General features: G+C 43.9%; 1 long non-coding RNA gene across 1 annotated transcript; it reads right to left on the bottom strand.

The window, feature by feature from the left end:
- Window positions 1-4,300: 4,300 nt before the first annotated feature.
- On the bottom strand, window positions 4,301-7,210 carry LOC135368627 (uncharacterized). The gene is made up of 3 exons (XR_010414833.1): window positions 7,173-7,210; window positions 7,066-7,118; window positions 4,301-4,352 (listed from the first exon to the last, which is right to left on the bottom strand). It is a non-coding gene; the product is annotated as an uncharacterized LOC135368627 (long non-coding RNA).
- Window positions 7,211-13,201: the final 5,991 nt, after the last annotated feature.

The following is a 13,201-nucleotide window of genomic DNA, read 5'->3' on the forward strand; positions in this document are numbered from 1 at the left end:
TTATAGATATGGCGGAAAGAAGCTTAATTTTCCTGTCATATTGCTTTAGTAAGCTGACAAGACAATTGTGTGTGTGTTCAAATTCAATTAAGCCTGCCTTACAACTCTTTAGCAAAGCTGTTTAGCAGCAAAGTATTGTAGCAAATGTATGTAATGAAGGGCACCTCTCGGCTCACAGTAAATAATACAAATGCAATCTACAAAGCATCACGCACAATACTACCAGCTCGTGCTGCTTAGGAAGCTTGTGAAGCTTACCATATGTAGCGGCTTCCATCACGGGGACAGTGACCCAAGACTTGTTGGTTTTAGATGCCTTGAGTCTGTAGGCCTTAGAGTCGCCTGTCACGCATTGTTCACGGGTCTACATGTTCTGCAAAAAGAGAGCATGCAATGCAACCCAAACCAATAGCATGCAAAACAAAGGCCCAGAAAGCCCAAGCGCATATTACCTTGCACGCATTTCCTTATCTGAGTATAGCATACAGACTTCGAGATGAAGTGTACCAGAACACTGTGGAAAGCCCCCAGCCCGAATGTCTGTTCTTTGTAGGAGAGCTTCAGGATATCCTTGAGAAGGGCTGGTGCCATGAGAATGTCACGCAGCTTGAAGTAGGTCTCACTGCCTGAAGTTGTGTAAGATGAAAATGTTTATGTTTAAAAATTCTTTTTCTGGCCTTTGGTTGTCACAACCCTCTTGTACCCACTGCCGAGGTGGTGATACGGGGCCATGATAACACACTGGATACAGCGGGTTGTCGTGTTCATGAGCATCCACGATGTGGTTCACCATGAACATCCACTTAGCCAAGCACGGCTCCCCATCATCTCCACTTGGACACCAATAAGCATGCCGCACGATGCTCTCAATCCGCAGTTGCTCTGCTTGATGCTTTGTTGTGCGACCCAGAGCAAGAAGCTTGTTTTGATGCGTATTGTTAGGAGGGACTTAAGTGCTACACATAATGATCGTTTTATTTCCTCACCTACCTTTAACAACATGCCAAACATCAAACCGATGTTTTATATGAGGGCGCAAATCCCTCATCATTGCCTGGATGCCAATATGCCTGTCGGTGACAAGTGTGTCCACCACCATGTCATAGGCCTCTAGGTATGCCAGGCACCTCTGGTGACCTTCATTGTCCATGGCATTACTGCTAGTCACTTCAGTTTTCTGTTGTATAAGTATGTTTGCGTAGTACACCTACATGTCTAAGCAAGTGCACTTGGCAAGGACGTGCTTTTCTGGATAACTTGCGTTGACCAGCTCAAAGTGGACGATCTTGGTAGAGATTGCTTCCATCACTGTGTACGTCCCGTACAGTGCAGTGTGACCTGGCGAGTCAGATCTGGCATCGCCAGCTAGTGTGAGAGAGCATGGTCTCAATTGCTTCAGCAGGTCCCTTTGTTTCGCCTGATACACCTACAAGTACAAACTGATGTGTAAGACTGCAACTGTTATGTGCATGTTGTGCTTGCTTTTTGAAGGCACTCATAGATGATGATGATTGGATGATACAGTACAGCACATGTGCCACCCATATTCTCTACAGAGGTGTGTTCCCTATAGCGCAGGAGTGTGATCTGCAGTGTGCAGCACAATTTAAAATGTATGTTAAGGTATTATATGGTATTATAAGGTATGCTATGGTAATAGCATAGTGCTTCAGTTTACCTTACATAGGTATGGCACTCTGTCCAAGCTCGACCCCCCCCTTCCCCAGTTAGTACAATCTTTGATCTGACTCTGATAGCACTCAGTTAAGCTTCGGTTTAACAAAGTCGCAAAAATTTCAGAATGTTTTGTTATATTGAGAAATTTGTTACATCGAGTACCTGGCTTCGTGATGTAAAATACCATCCAACACGAAAGAAAGACCGCGGTAAGCGCGGAAACCAATGTTTAATCGTCTCCAAACGATGCGTACCTGATATGAGTCACATTCCCACGGCTGACTGCCCAGGCAGAACATGATGGTCTAGTAGACGTCTAAATGACGTCTAAACAAAGACAAAAGGAATGTCTGTAGAATGTCTAGGCCCTAAACCAAATGTCAATTATCCGTCCACAAGACGTCAAATATCACGTCTAACGTTACGCCACCTAGCCATCTAGCCCTAGACATCCAATGTCTATGTACCTAGCCGAGATTTAGACACGTTGTTGACCAGATGTCTGGAACTTCGTCAGACACCTAACCATGTATTACACATGAAGTCTGCGGCTTGACCAATTTTATCCCTCCATTCACGCGACAGGTCTAGGGTTATACATTTCCTGTACCTTACTTTAGCCACCCTTACACTCTGAGCGAAGTAACCTCTAGTAAAGGTAAGAAAATTACTATTTTTTACCCATCTATCAGAGATGGGCACAGCGTAACCTTTATCGTGGAAACCTCTATAGAGGTTACAATGCTGCTCTCTATTCATAGGTTACAGCCTGTTTATGCTCCTCTGCTTTTAGAAGTTACATTCTTCCAGCTGTTTTGTGTTTAGCATGTTGATGTTTATGAACCACAAATCTACATTGTGTAAGGTTGATACACATTTATTTCAGCGAAATGCAATACAGTGCACTGTATATGGCTCCAGTAACAAATATAACTTAGTACTTTACCTATGAAATGTGTTACACTTATATGTATATGAATTACCACGTGTAGGATACCTCTCCTTGCACTGAATTAGACACACAAAAAATTACGACTTCAAGAAAACTGACTGACACTGAAAAAATAATACGATTAATAGTGAATCTATACAGCTACGGCAGTTTTCCTTTTGTAATGGCCAACATCTTTTTCAGAGCACCATTCATAAGACCCCTTGGAATAGTATCTTTTGGAAGCACAAGACGCTGCACAAGAACCAGTAGTTGTGCAATTGCCAAAGGATAGCTTATGTTTTTTATGTAGTAAATACATAGACACAAAGCCAGAGCCTTTTCCAAACTGCTTGATTCCTGCAGTGTAATAACCTCCCCTACAGTGCCTCCAAAGATGACCTTCTTGTCACCTCCTAAGTAAATGTGGGGGGCGGGAAGGGCGACCTCATGTGGGATGACTTGCTGAAAATAAACGTGCACAGTAAAGTACTGTACTAACGTATCGTTACTGCACATACCTGGTTGAGTAGGAAAAATTCGGCAGTGTCAGGCTGAAGCATACGCTCAATGTCCACGAAAGACTGTACCTTTCCTTCAATTTTTGCTATCTCGTTCAGAGCGTCTCTCAGCTGTTTTTCAAGCATAGGCATTGCGGTCCCAAAGCGTAGCTCCGCCTCCACTATCAGCTGTTCACAACGCAATAAACAGACATTATCACGGGAATTGCTTTTTGTATGATATATTCCTATCATGGTGAGAAATTTATTGCCTTTATTGCACTTGTTGCGGAAAACGGTGGTTGGATGTAAAAATTCGCGATATTTTTTCTAGTAGTACAATAGAGGGGGAGATAGCTGTATCTGAATATACCAATGTGCTCAATAAATTATAAGTGGCGAGAACATAAGTTTTGGCAGTGAGGCATATATATGTTACTGCTTACCAGTTTTTCATTCAGGAAAAACTTCGGTAGGGGGTCCAGGTAAGTCTGTCTGCGCTCAGAGATGGTTACCTCCAAAAGTAGTGTCATTCTGGCTATGTCATAATCTAGATTATGTGTGGAGGATGACAGTGCCTGCATTGCAAGAAGCAGAGTAGAAGGGTAGCCAAATTAACAATTAGCAATTAAATACATACATTCAGTTCTGCCATGGCGGACTCGTATGACACGTTCTCCTGAGTAGGCGCAGGTGCAGGTGGACTTATTGCGGCAGCGTTCCTCTTTCTGTGTCGCCTTACTTTTCGTGCATTAGATAATCTCTTGATGAAAACGCTCTAAAGGCAATAGTCTTGCATGAGATATGTGCAGACCATATACGTGGGAAAATATCCAATTGCCCCTCTGAGCAAGACAATCAGTATTAATTTAGCGTGGGTACTCACATTAACTTCAGTGCTCTTGCTATACATCTTCGAGCGTGGTGGTGCGTTTTCCCATTGCAAATAAGGGTATTTTTCGGCGAGAGCGTCACCTAAACGTTTGTATGTCCACCTTGCCTCTCCTTTTGAACACCCCTCTATGAGGTGATTCTCACTGCAGTTGTAAAATATGTTCACTGCTGCACTGTGTTAAAGGCTAGTAGAGATTGTCCAATGCTTACTCCAAAAACATGGCGACTTCGTCCCTCAGTTGCCTGGATAGTCTTTTATGTTTGTCCTCAGGCATTTTGTTCCCATTCAATATCGGTTGCACCACGTGTGAAAATTCTGGAAGCTTGTCCAGTGGCCATTTCTTTAAAGTCTAGAAGAGAAGGAACAGCAAGTGCCAAACATGGTACTGGAACACAGCACACATTGCTTTTATTGAAGAGGATAGCTAGAACGACAATTTTGTTTGCAGACATTTTTCACACATGTTAATTTTCAAACTGAGGCTTGCCTCAAAGCCTGGTGTCTAAGTTTCTCTGAGCGCAAATTAGAAGGGAATTAATTTTATTTAGTGATTTTGGAATTCGGCAGGCAACAGATTTTGGAATTCTGTCGCAGACAACTTTTACCTCAACTCTTTGTACAGATTCCAAGAGCAATGCACATATCGCTCTCACAGGTTTTATTGACAACAATATCGAAGAGAAAACATGACCTTTCAATAAAATGAGATTTAACACGTAAGCACACATATCGGGAATGCCCCTCTACGTTCGTAATGTTATGAAGCTGGTAATGTATGCCAGCACCTCGGAATGCAGTAGTACTTGTCATTTATCTTGTATGACCACAGGGACCATGGAAACAGCAAAGACGTGGCCTCAAAGATAAATTTGTGCGGTGTAGCAGACAGCACAAATGCGTTAGCCTTCGAACAGAAGCTTTCCTTCACAAGGACGTTGGAAACTATGATGCACAAGTTCTTCCAATAGACAAACTTTTCAATCATAACAAATGTGATGATACCTGTTGCGTTACCAACCGTTACAATGTCTTTAACACGCAATACAACGTTGGAAACTACAGCCCTACTAAATGCATTTGCAGTTTTCCCAATGTCACTTGTCTGCACGCCAGCGCCAGCAAAATCTGCAGTGAGTACAAATGGAGCACTTCTGATGCTCTTGTCATCAATTGTGGCATCATGCTGAAGGTTGGGCACTCCTTCTGAGTGCCAGATCTCAAAGGACATACGTGATTGAAAGAATTGTTCAACGGAGTAAGGAAGGTTCTGGTAATTCCAGAATTTCTTAGATTTTGGTAGAGCATTTTTACCTTCGAATCGCATTGCCCAATGATGACGTGCAGGTCCAAAGTTTCTGATCTGTTGTACTAAGTGCACTAACATATGATGCTTTGGGGTAAACTTCTCATTCCCGTACAGTTCCAAAAAACAGTTTGTTATGCTTCGCTATTAGCGATTCCAAGCAACACAGATCATCTACAGTGAGAGTGGGGGACAGAATTATTTCTGTTATTGTACACAACAGAAGGTAGCATTTCACATGTGGCTCCTCATCACTGGGTATTTTGTTTAGCAGCATGAAGGGGAGGTGTAAGAGAAGCACAAGGGAAGCACTGGATGAAGATACAAGCGCAAAGTCCGAGTCAAACACTCTTGGATATTCACTCTTACTTATAGAGTTGTGGAAGCGAAACTTGCTAATTATGCCGTTAAGACCCTGAGTAGTAGTCCATTTTGCTTCTCTTACGATGAAACGGGCAAAGAGAGCGATTTCTCTTGGTACAACGCCTTCTAATAGCACATGCATTGGGTCATAAAGCAGATCATGTACCAACGAGAAGTTAGCTATCACGGACAGCACAGAACCTCCATTGAGGCCAAACTGCTTGGAAAGTTGCTTACGATGTTCTCCTTCAACAGCGCAGAGCTGCCGAACTTGTTCCTGTATTTGTTCATCTGTGCGCAAGGGACACTGAATGCCGAAGTGGTACTTATGGAAGTCCTTCGTTTCAACCAAACAGGAACGGCAGGAGAGACGAACATTAGGACTGAAAGATTCCTTAAACCCTCCCATGTTGTGAGCCGCAAGGGAATCCCCAACGTAAGCGAGCAAACACCCGTTAAATAGTTTTGGGCCCCCTCTCGTTTGGAGCAGGCAACCAGAAGCCAACTCGTTTAAGCATGACACGAAATCGTGTAGCAAAACACTTTTTGCGGCCTGTGATTTTAGACTTTTTGCTTTCCCTACAGCTAGCAAAAAGATACTGCTCAGCTTGGACCTGTGCGAAGCCGGAATGTTGACAAATGTTACGTAGAATACAGAAAGCTTTCCGCGAGAGCCCCTCTTCATTTCTAGTGCGTTTGCTACCTCAATGTCATCGGAATACAATAGGCATACTTTCGAATTAGGTTTGTTGACGCAATTTACATGGTGAGACAGGAAACGAGTGCCATCAGTAAAGTCGTAAAGCACGCCTTCCTCCTTCGAGACAAGTAGTGCCTGAAAATATTTTTCGAATGATGGGTGACTCAGCAGGTTCTCCAGTAAGGCTTTCATGGGAATATAATACGCTTTGTCACCACAAGGCAACTGCACTTCTTCCTGGGGAACGTAGATCCCCTGACGCTCGTAAAGAGCTCGTCGTGAATCGTCGTCTCTGTAGTCAGAGACATTTATGTTCATTCCCTCTGCAGAAAACATGTCATTTATGGCAGTAACCACGGTATCTATGGCAACTTTTGAGCATCGGTGCTGTGCCTCTAGTTTCCTGCACAAAGTGGATAGCAGCATGTTTGCATTTGGTGGTACATTAAAAGTCTCAATTGGTTCATCCATTGCTGCATCTGCAAATGGAGCTTCTGTGCTGCCTTCGATTTCCACCTCCTCATAGGTAACACACTCAAGAATATGCCCCTTGTACCGGGCCAAAAAGCGGAACTGGGTACCACATTCCTGACATACAGGGGTGAACCCTTTAGGATGGAACGCCCGTATATGGGCACAGAACCGTGCTAAGTATGGCGTAGCAAACCTGCACAGTGAGCATTTGTGAACACGGACCTTGTTCTTCGGCGTAGCAGACCCCGCCGCGGCTTCATTGGCAGAAGAATCTACTGAAAAATAAATCACTGCTCATTAAAGGGAAACCACGAGCTTTGGATACCCACCAGAATTCCTAACTGACTGAAGAGCTACATCCACAGATCCAGGGTCAGATGCTGTTACATCATCTCTGTTTGCATCAGCATTCCAATTGCTACATGTTGCCATATCTGGTGGTGTATCTGGCGCTGAACAAAGTATGCAGTAACAGCAAAAACGTCATGTCAAGAAAAGCAGTAGAAGTCCTAAAATACATGCATCGTGCTTTGAATCTAGTTATATATAGTGCGTGCAACAAACTGTCTCACCATTTGACTTTATAAGTGACACCACTACAACTGACCTTAAGTCCTTTTTGTCAACAAACGTTTTTTTATATACACAGAAATGGCCGACTGTATTATCAGCACTGTAATGTGTGAGTACTATATGGCCTCACCTTGTGTTGCTGACTGCACAGCCAGTGGCGGGGGCCCAGCAGAACAGGGCAGAGGAAGCTCTGCTGGGGATCCTGGTACCATGCATGGTGCTAGAGCAGGAGAAAGGTAAATGCGTATCTGTGCCTAATTCAGTTCCCTTTACCAGCACAAAACACTCACTGTGGTGTGGCAGGTACGGCAAAAAGCCAGTCTCCTCCCAGCCTAACTCACCTACCAAAGACGAAAAAAAGGGAAACACATATATGATGACTAAAATGTTCATGGCGTGTACCTTATGAATTCTATTCTGAAATGGTTGCTTGGACGTGATAAAGTAAATACCTCGGCATGCTGAGGGAGTGGGTGGAGGAGCTGGTTCTGAGCAAGCTTCTGCTCGAGCCTCTGAGCAAATGTCAAGCTTCGTCTGCTCTAGCTGCATCTCATCACCTGAGTTAAATTTATTGCGAGGCTTACATCAAATCACATTCACGGTCCCACGAGAGAAAATCAAAAGGAGAACAAAATTCAAGACCGAAAAGGCCACGCGATAATGTTGACGTACAAGGAACGTTGCAGCGCAGCGACATTCATCCCCTGATAATTTTTTGGCCACAATGCGGCACTGACGCGGGACACACGTTCTTGATGGAAAGCAAATGTTCTGAGGCTGGCACATTAAAAGGACAAACACGACGCAAGCGTCATGTTAAGCTAAGATACATGATAGAGGATGGCTGCCATTATCTTATCGTTCACGTTTTTCACATTTATACGAATTGCCAATGTCACCGGGGAACAACTGCGGAAGATCAACCGTTGCTCGTCTTGAAGAATCGCGTTGGAGGTCGCTCCCACTTAAATATGTGGCACGTGGTCAGCAAATATGACAATGATATGACAAAGGGGTGCACGAAATTGAATTGTTGCAACATGCCGCGAGTTACCAGAAGAACGTGGGTGATCAAGCTCGCAATCCGCTCATTTTACATACTGCATTTTGCATCGCTGTTGTTGCGATGTCTGCGCTGCAACAAACCCGTAGTTCGAGCTACAGCAGCGAGCTTTCTCATAGCACAAAATCGAAATCATTTGAAGAAAGCGTGTAGTGAATCACTTACCAATTTCACTTAATTTGTTGTGGCAACCGGGAGCGTGATTGCAGTATTCGCACTTTAGTTGACGGGCGGACGCATCCACGATGTACTGCTTGCATTCGTCGCATTCCTTGCATCTTCCTCTTGGTATGCCCCAAATATCTTTGTTTGATAAAGCCATGGACAAGGGAACGCGTAAGACAGTGCAAACCCGCGGTTGCCGAAGCCTGCAGCCCGCAGCGTCTAAGACAAACGCGTCTGGCCTTGACCGCGCGTGCCAGGCGAGGATATGGGAGAGAGGTGAAGAGTGTACTGTAGAAGTTACACCTCTACTGAAGAGGTAACATTATAGAAGTTACGAGAGTCCAACCTTGTGTCTCGCGCTGGGTTACTTCTAAGAATGAATCTGTAACCACTACAATTCGTTCTTTACCTCTAAATTCGGTGTTACCTCTTCAATCTCTTCAGTTTAACTTCTAAATAGAGGTAACATGGCACTAAAAGTTACCATAAAGGTAACCAGGTTAAGAGTGTACACGTACTTTAGACCATAACTAGTCCTGCTACCGTCCTGGCATGCACTCACGCAGCAATGTGATAGAATTGATAGCAAACATGAATCTCAGCGTGAACATTTATTCACAGTAAACCACACACGAAGTCTGCGGTACAAAACTCACTCTAAAACTGTATTGACTTTGCTGCCAGACAGGCGTCTTGTGTTTTGACTGATGAGTGTTGAATTGGCAGCAGGGTGTAGAAGGCGATCTCATTCATTTCTTCCAATCAGTGATTGGTGGTGCTGCAGCGCAGCCTGCAATAACTCACTGTGGCTAGAAAATAGAACAAAACATGCCAGAAAGCATTATGTAGCCTGCTAGTTCTAACTAGTTCGTTTAGCGGCAATGCATACTCCTTCACTGGATGCTTGTCTGGCCACATAAGAGCAAAAACGGTATCACAACCGATCTGATAGACCCATAAAGAAAAGATGCTGCAAGTGCAAAAATCACAGGACGGTTAAAGGCACGCAACACGAATTGCAGCGATAGCTGAAAATCTCAGTTTGTGCGTGACTACCTGATGTTAACGCTGCGGGGGTCTCAGGGAAACGAGGCTCTAACAGCCTCGTTCCCCAACAGTCATTTTTGCAATTGAGTTATGTGTAGGGAGTGGATTTTTCGGGTTAAATGCCTTTCTCGGATTCGGGGGTAGAAATCGGGCGCTATTTTTAAATCTGCAATTCAGGGAGAAATCGGGCGATAATTGTGCCTCCTGGTGTTTTTGTTTTTCCTCTTGTCTATTAAGTCCTTTCCAATCTCTCTATTTTTTCTTTTTTTCTTTGCGGAATTGTGACCTTCCAGCGGTAATCCCCGAAGGCATAGACAGTGTAGACACACATGGGTGTATTTATTTATTTATTTATTTATTTACATACGTTGAGGACCCCCAAGGGGGTATTGCTGTATTGCTGGGAAAGTAAGTGACCCATTCTTACATGTGTTACACGTGGCGATCTTTGTTCGTCTTCAGTGGAAACGTCACTTGAGGATTTCATAGTTACTGGTATTCAGGGAGAAATCGCGTTTAACCCGAATTAGTTCCGAATTGGAGGTCAATTCGGAAGGAATATCCGGGCAGAATCGAGTTTAACCCGAAAAAGTCACTCCCTAGTTATACGACTAGGTGGACTCTCTCTCTCGAAGGAAGTACGCAACTACAAGGTGTCTAATTACCTATGATTTATGAACCAATTTATATACTCTCACTCTCTTCCTGAGGATTTCAGACTGACTGCAATGGCTGAAGCAGGGTAGTTGGTAATATTCTATGACGGCAAACTGTATACCGCCGGTCTCGACTCTTGTTACAGTTTCATTATCAGTGATGGAAGTACCTCGAAGCATTCTAGCGCGACCATTCACGCAGGAAAAATACTGTTTTGGCGGACCTTCACGATCCACCGTCGCATGGCCCGGGGCGTGTATGATTACTAATTTCCAATGTGGAATGAGCGCCCCCCCCCCCTCCCGCCGCCCCACGTTATTTTCAGTTTCGTTGTGTCTTGGAAATTTTTCCATTCAACATAGAGGCGCGAGATCGGTGACTCACAAGCATAACCTGCTTCCGAGGAGTCTGTGCATAGTGGGAGTGAACTGAGGGTTCACATACGCAATGTGTTTCGTTGCCTAAGAGCCAAGCAATCCACAAAGGTAGCAAGTTAGAGTGGCTGCCGGAAATTGGATTAACCGATATCTTTAGACACACGCCAAGCTACCCTGGGAATCGAAAACCAGTCTTAGCGGGGAAATCACCTCGTGCCTTTCAGTTCGGATAGCGATGAACATAGAAGCAAAATGCAAGCCAGTTCGTGTACACTGGCAACATGTCATGAACTGGAGAAAGCATAAAATGAAGAACACAATTGATGAAACATCAACGTGACAAGCGTTTTTTCGTGACGCGCGCGCGACATCGCCTGGTCGAGCAGGTGACTGCCAAGCACTCCATGATTGGGACAGCACTTCCATCACTGCATTATGCAAAAAATCTGTGCTGCTTTCACGACTTTGACACAAAAATTTTGTACAGGATAAAAATAACATTGTGTATATTATAAAAGACAATACAAAGCAAGAGCTGTATCACCACGTCAAATATTATAAGGTTTATTCAGATGACGTCATCCGCAGGAGACCGCAAGGACGAAACATTGAGGGACCTATAGTACGGCGCTGAGGTGACGTCAGCGAATCAACCCTATAGAAACTCAAATCTTGCAATACTGCCAGATAGCCGTTTGCGTGAAGTAAGATGGAATGACATAGTCACACTGTTCTCCATTCAATACCATGGATGTTTCAAAACGACTAAGTAGAGAAATACTAGCTCTGTACCTTTTGAAGAATATTTTGTCTGCTGCTCGTACATGTTGTGCGGTTCTTTATCAAGCTTCTGACAGTCCTTTCTTGTACATCTCACTTGTCTACTGACTTTCATATCATCTATCGATTTCCTTAACCACATGACAACCATGTAAATGAAAAGCAATTTGAGCCTTCCACCAACTGTATTTGCAATACTTTGTTCACACAAAAAATTAAAGAGGCTCCTTCTAGAGAAAGATTAGGGAGCACTTCAAAACTTCAACAGTCATCGAAAACTCGTGAATCTGGGAGGTTAATTAGTGATACCGTATTTTTTTAGCACCAAGGCGAACCAATGCACTTACTGAAACGTTGCACTGCCGAATATACCACGTTAATCACTACTTTGTATGCTATTGCATTCAGGTCAGCTCACACTTCCCATGTGTTTCAATCGGTGATACGAAGCCGAAATAGATAAAGGAAACGATATTCCCATATTATGTCACGCATCTCTACCACATGCGATCTTGGTGCACGCAAGCAGGCACTTACTTTAATGAAGAGTGAACTCACTCCTGAAACTTGAAAGCCAGAGAACAAAGGAACGCTGTCCACCACAGTGTACTCTTGGAGCTCTGCTGCGCTCAACCGTTTTTGTCACTGGACAGCACGGCGTACGTTCTGGCGATGCTAAAAAATTACAAGACAAAATGTGCGGGAGATTAGAACTTCGAAAGATTTTCGTATAACAACCAGTGGAGTGCAGCCAAGTGCTACCCGTTGCGCATCTGGAAAGTTTGAATTTCAGCGGTTGAAGCTGAACAGGTTCGAAATGGTTGGTTGGATGGATGATGGATGGTGATTGGGTAGACGGACAGACGTCATTGCGATTGCTTCATGTCGTGCTTATTGAGTACTTATTTTTTGAAATATTCTTTAATTTCCGTGGCCGTTCATTATAATTGGCTTGGCGGAGCCTCAACACATACGTCAATGGTTTGTTGACCAACCTGAAGGAAATTTGTTCCCATGAGTATCAGAGTGCAGTACCAGTGACCCGCCAGTCTCCCTTAACACTTCTCGGAATTTTAGAAAAGAAACGTTGTTTCATGGTGTTATAGCTGATCTGCCACTGTACTGTGCATTGTGCACATTTTCACGACCCTGTATGAAGGACACACCATTTCAATGCCTGCAAAGTGTTTTCTATAAACAGATGCTAACTGTCAGTATATATTCTCTGTAGGATAGTAGGATGTAATGTAGGATAGCTCTTACTTCACAGTCCGACGTACTCGGAAGTATTACATCCATGCTGGAATGCCTGACACGTAAGTGAACAGCACTCCATTAACCAACGTCTGTAGTGCCGGGACGTACTCCACCATTCAGTTCGTCCTAATGGTATTTCTTTTGAATAAGAAATATAGGGAAACTTATTTTTGGATGACCCTCCTAATTCCAGTTCACTTTCTCCATTTGGCTTCATTTTTTTACATTTCTTGTGGTGACTCTTGTGGGCAGATACCAACAAGGAAGACTTAATAATAATTGGGGTTTACGTTGTGAGATCATGAGCGACACCACAGCAGTCGGTCTGTGGGTTGCCCACCTGAGGGTTCTTTAAGGTGCAATGAGAGCTCACCACACAACACACTGTATTTAATGTCCCTTGCGGAAGGTGGCGTGTCTAAGCAACTTGTATCCTGGC

This window comes from Ornithodoros turicata, chromosome 1, assembly GCF_037126465.1.
Source record: "Ornithodoros turicata isolate Travis chromosome 1, ASM3712646v1, whole genome shotgun sequence".
Classification (NCBI taxonomy): Eukaryota; Metazoa; Arthropoda; class Arachnida; order Ixodida; family Argasidae; genus Ornithodoros; species Ornithodoros turicata.